Raw genomic sequence first — 10,484 nt, 5'->3', positions numbered from 1 at the left:
AGATATTGTGTTGGGGTGTAAATTAAAAGCAATTAAAGAAGAGGTGAAAAGTTGGAGATTCAACGTTAAGGAATCAGAGGAGCAATCTTACCGGACTGCACTGGCTAATCTTAACCTAATGGATGACATAGCCTAAAATAGGGACCTAACTGATGATGAAGTTGTGTTGTGGCAAGAAAGCAAGCAAGTTGTAAGGTGTTGGAATACAAACCGGGCCAAGGATTTGTATCAAAAGTCGAGAGTAAAGTGGATCAGTCAAGGGGATGAAAATTCATCATTCTTCCACGCAGTGGTCAACAGTCATGTAGCAAGAAGCAAGGTGAACGGTCTATGGATCGATGGGGCATGGGTTTCAGATCCTAAGGAGGTAAAAGAACAGTTTAGATGTGTATTTGACAGAAAATTCAAAGAACCAGTCAAGAAAAGGCCGAGAATGTCTTCTGATGGCTTCAAAAAATTGAGTAATGCTGAAGCAAATGGGTTAGTTTCTCCATTTTCTGTGGAGGAAGTTAAGCAGGCAGTTTGGGAATGTGGATCTGATAAAGCACCGGGGCAGATGGTATGTCTTTTGCCTTGATAAAAAAGTTCTGGGTGGATTTTCAACCTTTAGTCATGGATATGTTGCAACAGTTTTATGTTCATGGGTCGATCCATAAGTCTTGCAGTTCGTCTTTTATTTCACTTATACCAAAGGTTAATGACCCAATGACTATGTCAGATTTTAGACCGATATCATTGATTGGTATTATTAACAAAATTGTCTCCAAGGTGCTTGCTATTCGGCTAAAAGGTGTTATAAAATCGGTTGTTTCTGATGTCCAATCAGCTTTCGTTTCTGAGCGGAATATCATTGATGGGTCACTGGTTGTGAATGAGATTGTAGGTTGGGCAAAAAAATCAAAGAAAACCATGTTTGTTTTCAAGGCAGATATTGAGAAAGCATACGACACTCTTTGCTGGAAATTTCTCATTTCAGTCTTATCTTTTATGGGTTTCCCTTCTAAGTGGAGGAATTGGGTGATGGGCATTCTTTTCTCGGGGAGGGCCTCGGTTCTTGTAAATGGTTCACCATCAGGTGAATTTTCTTTTAAACGGGGACTTCGTTAGGGGGATCCCATATCCCCTTTTCTATTCATCATCGCTATGGAGGCCCTTCATGTCATGATGGTAAAAGCAATTGATTCGGGCTTATATACGGGTGTTTTTTTGCCTAACAACGGACCATATTTGTCACATATGTTGTTTGCCGATGATTCCATTTTTCTTGGTAAATGAAATGAAAGTAACTTGAAGAATTTAAAGAGGATTTTAAGGTGCTTCTATTTGGTTTCGGGTTTGAAAGTCAACCATGGGAAAAGCAATCTGTTTGGAGTTGGCATTGCGGACCAGGAAGTAGAAAACATGGCAGCTCTGTTCAATTACAAGCCGGGCAAATTACCATTTTCCTACTTAGGATTGATGGTTGGCGCCAATATGAATAGAATTTCGAATTGGAAGGAGGTAGTTGATACTTTTCATAAGCGACTGTCAAATTGGAAGGCGAAATTATTATCTTTTGCAGGTAGGTTAACGCTAGTAAAGGCGGTATTTGGGAGCCTTCCTAACTATTATTTGTCGTTATATAAAGCGCCGGTTGCAGTAGTAAAAACACTTGAGGGGATCAGGAGGAAGTTTCTATGGGGTGGATGCGGATCTACTAATAAAATTCGTTGGGTAAAATGGGAAAAGATTATTGCGTCAAAGAAGATGGGTGGTTTAGGAGTAGGGGGAATCAAGGAGTTAAATCTCACGTTATTGTTGAAGTGGTGGTGGCGCTTTAAAACAGAACCTGACCAACTGTGGGCTAAGGCGATTAAAGCCATCCACCATAACGCTAAAGATGTAGCACCCATGCCGTTGAAGCGTTCTTGTACGGGGCTATGGAGGACCATTGTGGGGATAGATAAGGAGTTCAACAAATATGGTATTAATGTGTACAAAAGGTTGTCGAGTAACGTGGGTTCAGGTAATAAAACAATGTTTTGGGTAGACAGGTGGACTAGGGATGGGCCGCTTAGGGATCAGTACCCATTACTTTATCATCTAGCAAAAAAGAAAAAAGCTTTGGTTATAGATTGCTATAAAAATGTTAATGGAGGCACTATTTGGGAATGGGGTTGGAGTAGAACACCGAGCACTACCCAAGAAAAGGAAGAGTTTGCTCATCTGACTAGTTTGCTTTTACAGCAACATCTTGAGACTAGGGATGACCGGTGGAACTGGAATGATGATAAGGAGTCAGGCTTCTTAGTTAAAAGGGTGAGACATGACCTTTCGAATACAGTTGACGTGAATATCCATGTAAATGGCTTTGGCTGGAACAGGATTGCTACAAAAAAATCGAATCTATTTGCATGGAGGGCTGTGGATGGGAAGATTCCCACTGCTACAGAACTAGAGAAAAGAGGATTTAATTTGCAATCTACGGTTTGTAAACTTTGTGGTGATAGGGAGGAAACAGCGGACCATGTGTTGTTGCATTGTGGAGTGGCAAATGTAGTTTGGACACTAATCTATGCTTGGTTAAAACTTCCTGTTGGCTAAAGTTTTGATTCGTTGGATGAGTTGTTGCAAAGCGTTAATGGCTTAAACTACTCGGCCAAAAGGAAGAGGATTATTCATGCAATCTTCTTACAAACAATCTGGAGTATATGGCTTAAAAGGAACGAGAAAGTGTTCAACAACAAAGATACCTCTATTTCTTACATGTAGACCAAGTATAATAATCAAAAGTACGTCTTCAAAACATTCTCTACTGCCCAATTCAAATTCAAAATCGATTTCAACGCCAAATTTTTTTAAATTTTTTTTGTTAGTTTAGCAAATTATCATAAAAGGTATGCTATATATGTGAATTCTGAGTCACGTTATTTTATCAATATATTGATATTTAGCTCTCGATTGCATCAGTTAATTAACGTAATAGACAGCATCTTGTTTTTTTACAGTTTTCTTTGTCAGTTGACCGACAAAAAAATGGTCTCCCCTCTTTTATATAAATTTTATATATTTATGTGATATTTGTGTTAATTGTATAATAGAAATTTAATAAAAAAAAAAAAAATTTGATGAGGTATTGTAGTAATTATCTGTGAATTGGAAATTAGTTTTATAATTGTTAAGATTTATAAAACTTACGAGCAATGATGTACGTCACAATAATGACTAGTCTTAAGAACCTTATGAAGATTAATTATTTTAAAGTTCAAATTAGTGTTGATATTGAAGTTAATTTCTTCCCGAAATTTCATTATTCATTTTGTTTTATCCAAATCATTAATAATTTATTACTATCTTGAAAGGCAAGAAAAAGGCATAATGGGCTAGCTAGGTGGAGGCAAATTAAGTTGTGGCCGGTCATTCAGTGAAATAAAGTGACTTGCAAAATCCACGTAGCGCGGTTGGTGATTTATAGTAGCTTTCTTTTTTCTATTACGTGGGCTGAGACATCATTCTTCTACTGATCAATGTAATTGACTTTCTTACCAACCGGCCACCACCACTCGTGCTTAGCCGGCCCCGAGCCCCCAAATGGTGTTGACTTCTTTCCACAGGTCAATGACTCCTACAAAAAATATACCGGTTACCTTGATAAAACGTTAGCAAACTATTCAAATACACTAGCATTTTACCCGCATAATACAACGGCGGTGGTAGTGGTAGTGGCGGCAGTGGTGTAGCCAAGATTTTACCCGCATAACTTTATGAGTTTTATTGTTAAAAGTTTTTTCGAAAGTTTAAATTTAGTTGCATTGACTGATATCTCATATTTATTAGACTCATAACACCAATAAAAAATATATCTTGTTTCAAAAGATTTAAACTACATGGATTTAACAGACCTGTAACCCGAGTAACCCCTATTCTATATTTGGTTCCTTCGAATGCGACTAAGTTTTTCTAATCTCGTCACGTGAATTAACCGGATATTTCAACATAGCTCCCAAGATCATGTTCAATAGATGAAAATGTAGGAATTTTATACTAAATCAAACAAGTAACAATATTAATTATACACTTACAAGAATTGTTATGCTAAATCAAATGCATAGTCAAACTCGGTCATACCTTATAAATTGAAGAACAAATATAAACCACATAAAAAAAAAAAAAAAAACAACATCTTGAATCTATTACTACAAATATACATTCGTTAGATTAAATTAAAAAGAATTAAAAAAAAAAAGAAAAAAAGAATTCGGTGAATTAATTAATGTACTCATATAGTCTGTTGGATCAGAAAAATAGAATGGAGACTATTATGCCCTGTTTGGTTGTAGAAAATATTTTTTAGTTTTTCATTTCTAATTTTTAAGAAAATGAAAGGGGTTTTTATTTTCTATAAAATAAATAAAAATTTTGAAAATGCATTCTAATTAGAAAACTAAAAACCATGTTAAAGATGTGAGGGGAGGGGGATGGGAAATGGAAAATGAAAAACAAGAAAAAGATGTTTTTAAGTTTTCCACATAAAAGTGAAAAAAACATTGTTTTCTATTTTTTGGAAAATTTTCTTAGAAAAGTATAATTAGAAAGCGTTTTCTGTTTTCTATATTCTCAGAAAACAAAAATAGAAAACAAAAGGTGTTTTCTGTAACCAAACATGCTCTTAACATTTCCATGGAAGATCTGGTAGTTCGTTAGATTAAAAAAGAAAAAAGAGAATGGAAATCCTACCAAGAATGGTAGAAAAAGGAGTGGTTGACTTGTTCCAACATTTAGTTGAATGGGCCAATGTTAAAAAAAATTTACTTTTATTAGATGGGCCAACTCAATTATAAACCAAAATTTTACAAAACTACACATATGATTGTTAAGTATTATTTATGGGCTTGGATGGGCCTTGGCCCTCCCTGCTACCAAAGTGGCTGGGGCACTGAGTGGCGGTGTCATGTTGGCGGCGATGTGGTGGTGGCGGCAGTGGTTGGTAGTGGTGGTGGCGTGAAGCGTGGTGACAATGTGGTTATTATTGTAAAAATAATTAATGTAAAAGGGGTAGTGTAGTTATTTTAAGAGTTGATGGTTCTATGTTGTATATTATTTCATTAAAAATATTATAGGTATTTTAAGTGGAGATGTAATCAATGAATAAAAAGAAAAGAATTAATTAATTCATTAAGGATAGAATGGTCATTTCATATAAGACACTTTTATGAAAGGATGTTGAAAAGTGTTAAGAGAGAAAGTATGATAATTTTTATAAAGTAGTAGAGATATATTAGCTAAATCAATACATTAAAATCACTTTGTTTTTAACCAAACATGCATAGTGAAACTTAATATATGCCACATCAATATATCATTAATCATATTAAATTAAAAAAAAACGCATTAAATTAATAACAAGAATAATATATTACTACTTATTTAGAGAGAATTCGCATAAACGCGGTTTTTGTCATTATCTGCAGTTTTAACATAAATATAATATTTGTCAAATATTAATTAAAGGTGATGCTTAGTGTAGTGGTTCATGTATTGGTCTTTGTGGTGGAAGGGTGTATGTTCAAAATCTTCCTCCTTTCATTATTTTTATTTATTTTGTAAGGTGGGGTTTTAGCCTTTTTTTTTTTCCTTTTCTGCCCCCCTTATTTTTTTTTCTGTCACTCCAGTTTGCTTTTTATTATTTCTACCCTTTAATCTTACATAATTTTTGTTTTTTTTTATTTTTTTATAACTTTTTTTACACTTTACTTTTTGTTTTTTTATTAATTAGTTTTTAAAATATTATATATTATATTCAAATGATATATATTTTGTTTTTTATCCTACTTTTTTTTTTCTCTTTTTTTTTCTTTGCATTATATATTCATTTTTATTTTTTATACGTTTTTCACATGTAATATTTGGTTTATAATTTTTTCATTTGATTTGAAAGGAAACACTAGGAGAGGTTTGCCAGAATCACTGATAAGTGTGCAACAAAAATATCTGATAGGCCCTTGTTCATTCATTTACCAAACAAATGAATAACTTCTAACAAAAGATTTCACTGACTTTTCATAAAGATTTGTTTAGTTTACAGTCTGATACTATTGAAAGAACTAAAAATTGGAAAAGTCTTAGAACCATGTATACTCTTAAAGTTCACTCCTCCAACTCTAACTATCCATTCCTCCACCCACTTTCAATACAAAGGGTGTGAAACACAAGCTTTTCTTTCAAGGTGGATGCAATATCATTGCAACCCTTATGTATGTAATGATAATTCTATATTTAACATATTTTCTTTAGATCAATTTTTGTAATAATAATAATGATATATTGATAAGTATTCCATATTAATTATAAAAACAATTATGAAAGTGCTATATAATTACCTTCTAGACTTCTATCATTTCACTATAAGCACTTTTCTGGTAGATGTATGTAGTTGCATAACTTATTATTTCTGCCATTTGCATTTCAAATTTACGGATGAAAATGAATATTTGTAACAAATAGTTTTCACATTTATGGCATTCTAATTCTAATATGGTTCAACGAGGTTTGGTGCTCGCGCGTTGTGACGGTTAAATAGTGATGATAATACAAAACAGTGGGGTTAGAATTGATATGCGTGAATAGGAAGAAGAGAAAGAAGTTACTGTGTGTTAAATCATGGTATAGTGTTTGTCTAATTGTGTTTAGAGATATAAAATTAGAGGTAATGCGTGAATTAGGGGTAATATGAGGATATTGAAAAAAGTGCTTCAATTACTTGAAATAGAGTTTCAATATGTTTTATAAGGGTTTATAGATTATAGATGAACAAAAGTACTAAATATAATAGCAAAAATAAGTAATATATAGCTGGATTTGATTATTTAATATGTGTAGGGTTCAATTACAATATATGAATCACGAAGACGGACGAGTTACTTGTTTTTGTAAACGTATCACGTATGTATGTGTATGTTTTTTTTATTTTTTCATTTTTTTTTTAAGTAACAAGCTATTTTCTTAAATTAACATCTTTACCTTCTAAAAACTTTTTTTTTCTTTACGGTTAGAAGTCATTCCAGCCAAAAATCAAGTTTCTTTTTTTTACTATTTCTTGATTTGTGCTTGTCATCCTTGAGTAGGGACCATGATAATGTTTTTTATATCGATCCAATTTTATCGGATGTCCATGAAGGGACGCCAAAATTCAATTTAGAAACTATTATTTCTTTTTATTTGACATTTTTTAAATATGACTGGAAAGATGTTATTAGTTTTTCGCTTTAGTGACACTTACTTATGTCTAAAAAAATATCAAACATAATTTAGATATGAGTTCTTTTCTAGTTAATTCGTACATCGTACGGATATTAAAACTAATATATATATACTAGCTAGGTATTTTACCCCGCATGATGCGCGGTTATCTAATGTTTTTGCTTTCAATACGCAATTATACAATCAAAGTAGAAGATTACGAAAAGGCTAAATAAAAAATTGGTAGAAAAATGTTTGTGATTCATATTTCATGCTGTCTTTTCATTATATATTGAGTCTAACGAAACTAAAAAAAAAAGAACTAAAATATATTTGTATGACTTTTTTCTTAATCTTATATTATACTGTACTTCATGCAATACTAATTAACATAAAATTAAGTTAAAATATAAATGTAATGTAAAATCATAATGATATGTTATTTTTTGCAAAGTGATAGGTGATGTGATTTATTAGAATTTCATGACACTCATTCAAATGAAATAGTTTCATGAAACTTGCTTCATCAAATATTAAAATTCATAAAAACCGAAAAGCTTTAAATATAGTTAAAACCAAATTAAAATTACAGCATATTACAAAGAACAAACTAATGCTTCAAAAACGTAAATCACTACCAAGAAAATGATATTAAAAAAAAAAAAACACTAAATCACAATATGATATATACTATTGGTTATTGGTTATAGTAGACAAAAGAATAAGATATAAAAATTTTGAAAACTAAATAATTTCTAATTTTGTACATAGATTTTCAGTTCATACGGTTTCTATCATAATGTAGGATTTGATCTTTTACTTTTGCTTTTTTAAAAATTTGTGTATATATATATTTTATTTTTATTTAAATAAATATATTTAGATAATATAACTTTGTGGATTTATATATTGTAAAAAAATTATAAAGATGCCACATAGGATAAAGACCTATATGGCAATTTTTAAAAATAGCTTTAAATTAAAGAATGCTTTAAAATGCTATAATTCTTACAGTTTTAATATTTATATTTATATAGATATATATATACATATATATGGAATATATATATATATATATGGAAAAGTGAATATGGGGTTGATCTCCATCTCCATCTAAGAATAAATGGGAAATCCCTCACGCACAAATATTTTATTTTAAACAAATGATAGGGCCCCGATGATATTTATGGATTAAAAAAATAAATTGTGAGGGGTTCCCATCTATTTTTTTTTTTTAATAGCAAAGGCAAAATATGTTATTATCAAAGCAATAGCAAAGTAGCAAGAAGCTAGAACAATACAATGATGAGAAAATGAAAAGAAGAAAAATACAAATTAAGAGACACATGGTCAGCTGACTGCTGCTCCAAACATCCCAATCACTCATTGCACCACTAGCTCCGTTGGAAATCCACAAAAACGTCAAACGTTTAATCTCCTCTAAGCTTAGATGGGGACAACCCCTATATATATATATATATAGGGGTTGAGTATTATAAAACAAGTATTAAAGTAAAACAAATAAGACAAGATCTTAATCCTTAGATCATAGTTATATTGATGCACGAAGATTCACGAACCAATTAATGCAAAAAAAAATTTATGATGCATAGTGATTTTCAGTGAAGAGAAACCTATTGTTTTATTTGTTTTATATTAATATTTGTTTTATTTTACCTAAAACCTATATATATATAGTGATGCATTATAAGTTCATAAAACCAACATAGTGTATAACTTATTATCATTATTTAAGTGTTTAACAACATATTGATCCGTCAAAACCGAGAGAAAAAAACAATTTTTTTTTTGTGCATCCATCTTGGATATATATTCATCAAAATGGTAAATAAAATTAAAAGGGTGATTTTGTTAGTTTTGACGGATCTATGTATTATTAAACACGTAAATAATGATAATTGGTTATACATTTCGTAAGTTTTAGCAAGTATGGAATCGAAAATCAGATGTCGTTTCTTCTAATAGCATATTATTAGTGTACAACAACAAAAACAATCGTATCCATATTCTACCAAAACCAAAACAGGGTATGGGGAGGCAAAACGACTGCTTTCATAAAGACCTCTGGCCATACGGGGAAAAAATAATAGAGTGTAAGAGGTAAGTAATCAAACCTGACGACTAAGTATCGCAAGACTACAATAAAAATAAATTATAGTAACGGAAACATCTCTAAATATATATGTAACATCCCAAACTTTTTATGTTTGACTATTAGACTTTCCGTTAGTTAACGTTAGGTCCGTTGTGTTTATGTGCCCTATATGGGATTACGTGATTAAATGCTTATGTGTTTAATATGAAATGATCGATATGATGATTAATGAAAGTAATTGAAGTAAAGTTAAGTAATTAAGTGCTTGTTAGAATGTTAAGACTCCCGATAGAGGTTTAAGTTAAGAAAGTCAAGTTTAGAAGTTGAGGGACCCAAAGTGCAAGATTAGGAGTTGATGGCCAGGGGTTAAGGTGCAATTAGGTATCCCTAATTGTCACAAAAATCAGTCCCATACGTGAGGAAACCTCCAGCCATTCCTCCCTCCCTCTCAAAGCAAGTTCCCTCCAAGCTTTCATTGTTTCGTGCCGTATTGATCAAGTTTTGTTAAGATCTTGAATCCCCTAAAGTATCTACAGGTGATATAGGCAATATTCTCCTTGAAATCTAATCTTATGAGTCATAGATGAGTTTTCAATCCAGGCCATGGGGTTTGGGTTGGGTTAATTGATTAAACGGTTACCGATTTCATGTTATTCCGATGATTCAATGATTGATTTATGTTGCAAAGGATTAAAATATCAATTGATTGATTTGAGTCATCAAAAGTATCATTAAAAAGGTCAATTTTATGTCCCCAGGTCGGGCTAAGGGTTTGAGATCGAATGGGAATCGTTTAGAGCAAGTTTAAAAGTTGAGTTGCTGGTCGGCACCCCAGGTGCGACGCACTAAATGGGTGGTGCGACACACCACTGCCCAGATTGGGATTTTGGATTTTCGATGGAGCCCGATATGCGACGCACCAAGGGCTGGTGCGGCGCACCTGTATCTAATCTGAGTTTTTAGTTGACTGGTGCGACCGACCAGTTAGGGGGTGCGACGCACCTGATGTCCAGTTTGCACAAAACACTTCGTTTAGCTTATATGTCGATCTTGTACTCATTCTAGGTAGTCGGGAGCACTTAGCAAGCACTGTAAGATACTCATAACTGGTTGGTAAGCTGTACCGAGGTAAGATAACATCTTTTGTCAC

The 10,484-nt window shown here is 32.4% G+C and overlaps 1 pseudogene; it reads right to left on the bottom strand.

Moving 5' to 3' along the window:
• Positions 1–7,045: 7,045 nt before the first annotated feature.
• Positions 7,046–7,160, bottom strand: LOC122580711 (annotated as a pseudogene).
• Between the last annotated feature and the right edge of the window lie 3,324 nt (positions 7,161–10,484).

This window comes from Erigeron canadensis, chromosome 8 (assembly GCF_010389155.1).
Source record: "Erigeron canadensis isolate Cc75 chromosome 8, C_canadensis_v1, whole genome shotgun sequence".
NCBI lineage: Eukaryota > Viridiplantae > Streptophyta > Magnoliopsida > Asterales > Asteraceae > Erigeron > Erigeron canadensis.
This window is presented reverse-complemented; position numbering and strand designations above follow the sequence as displayed.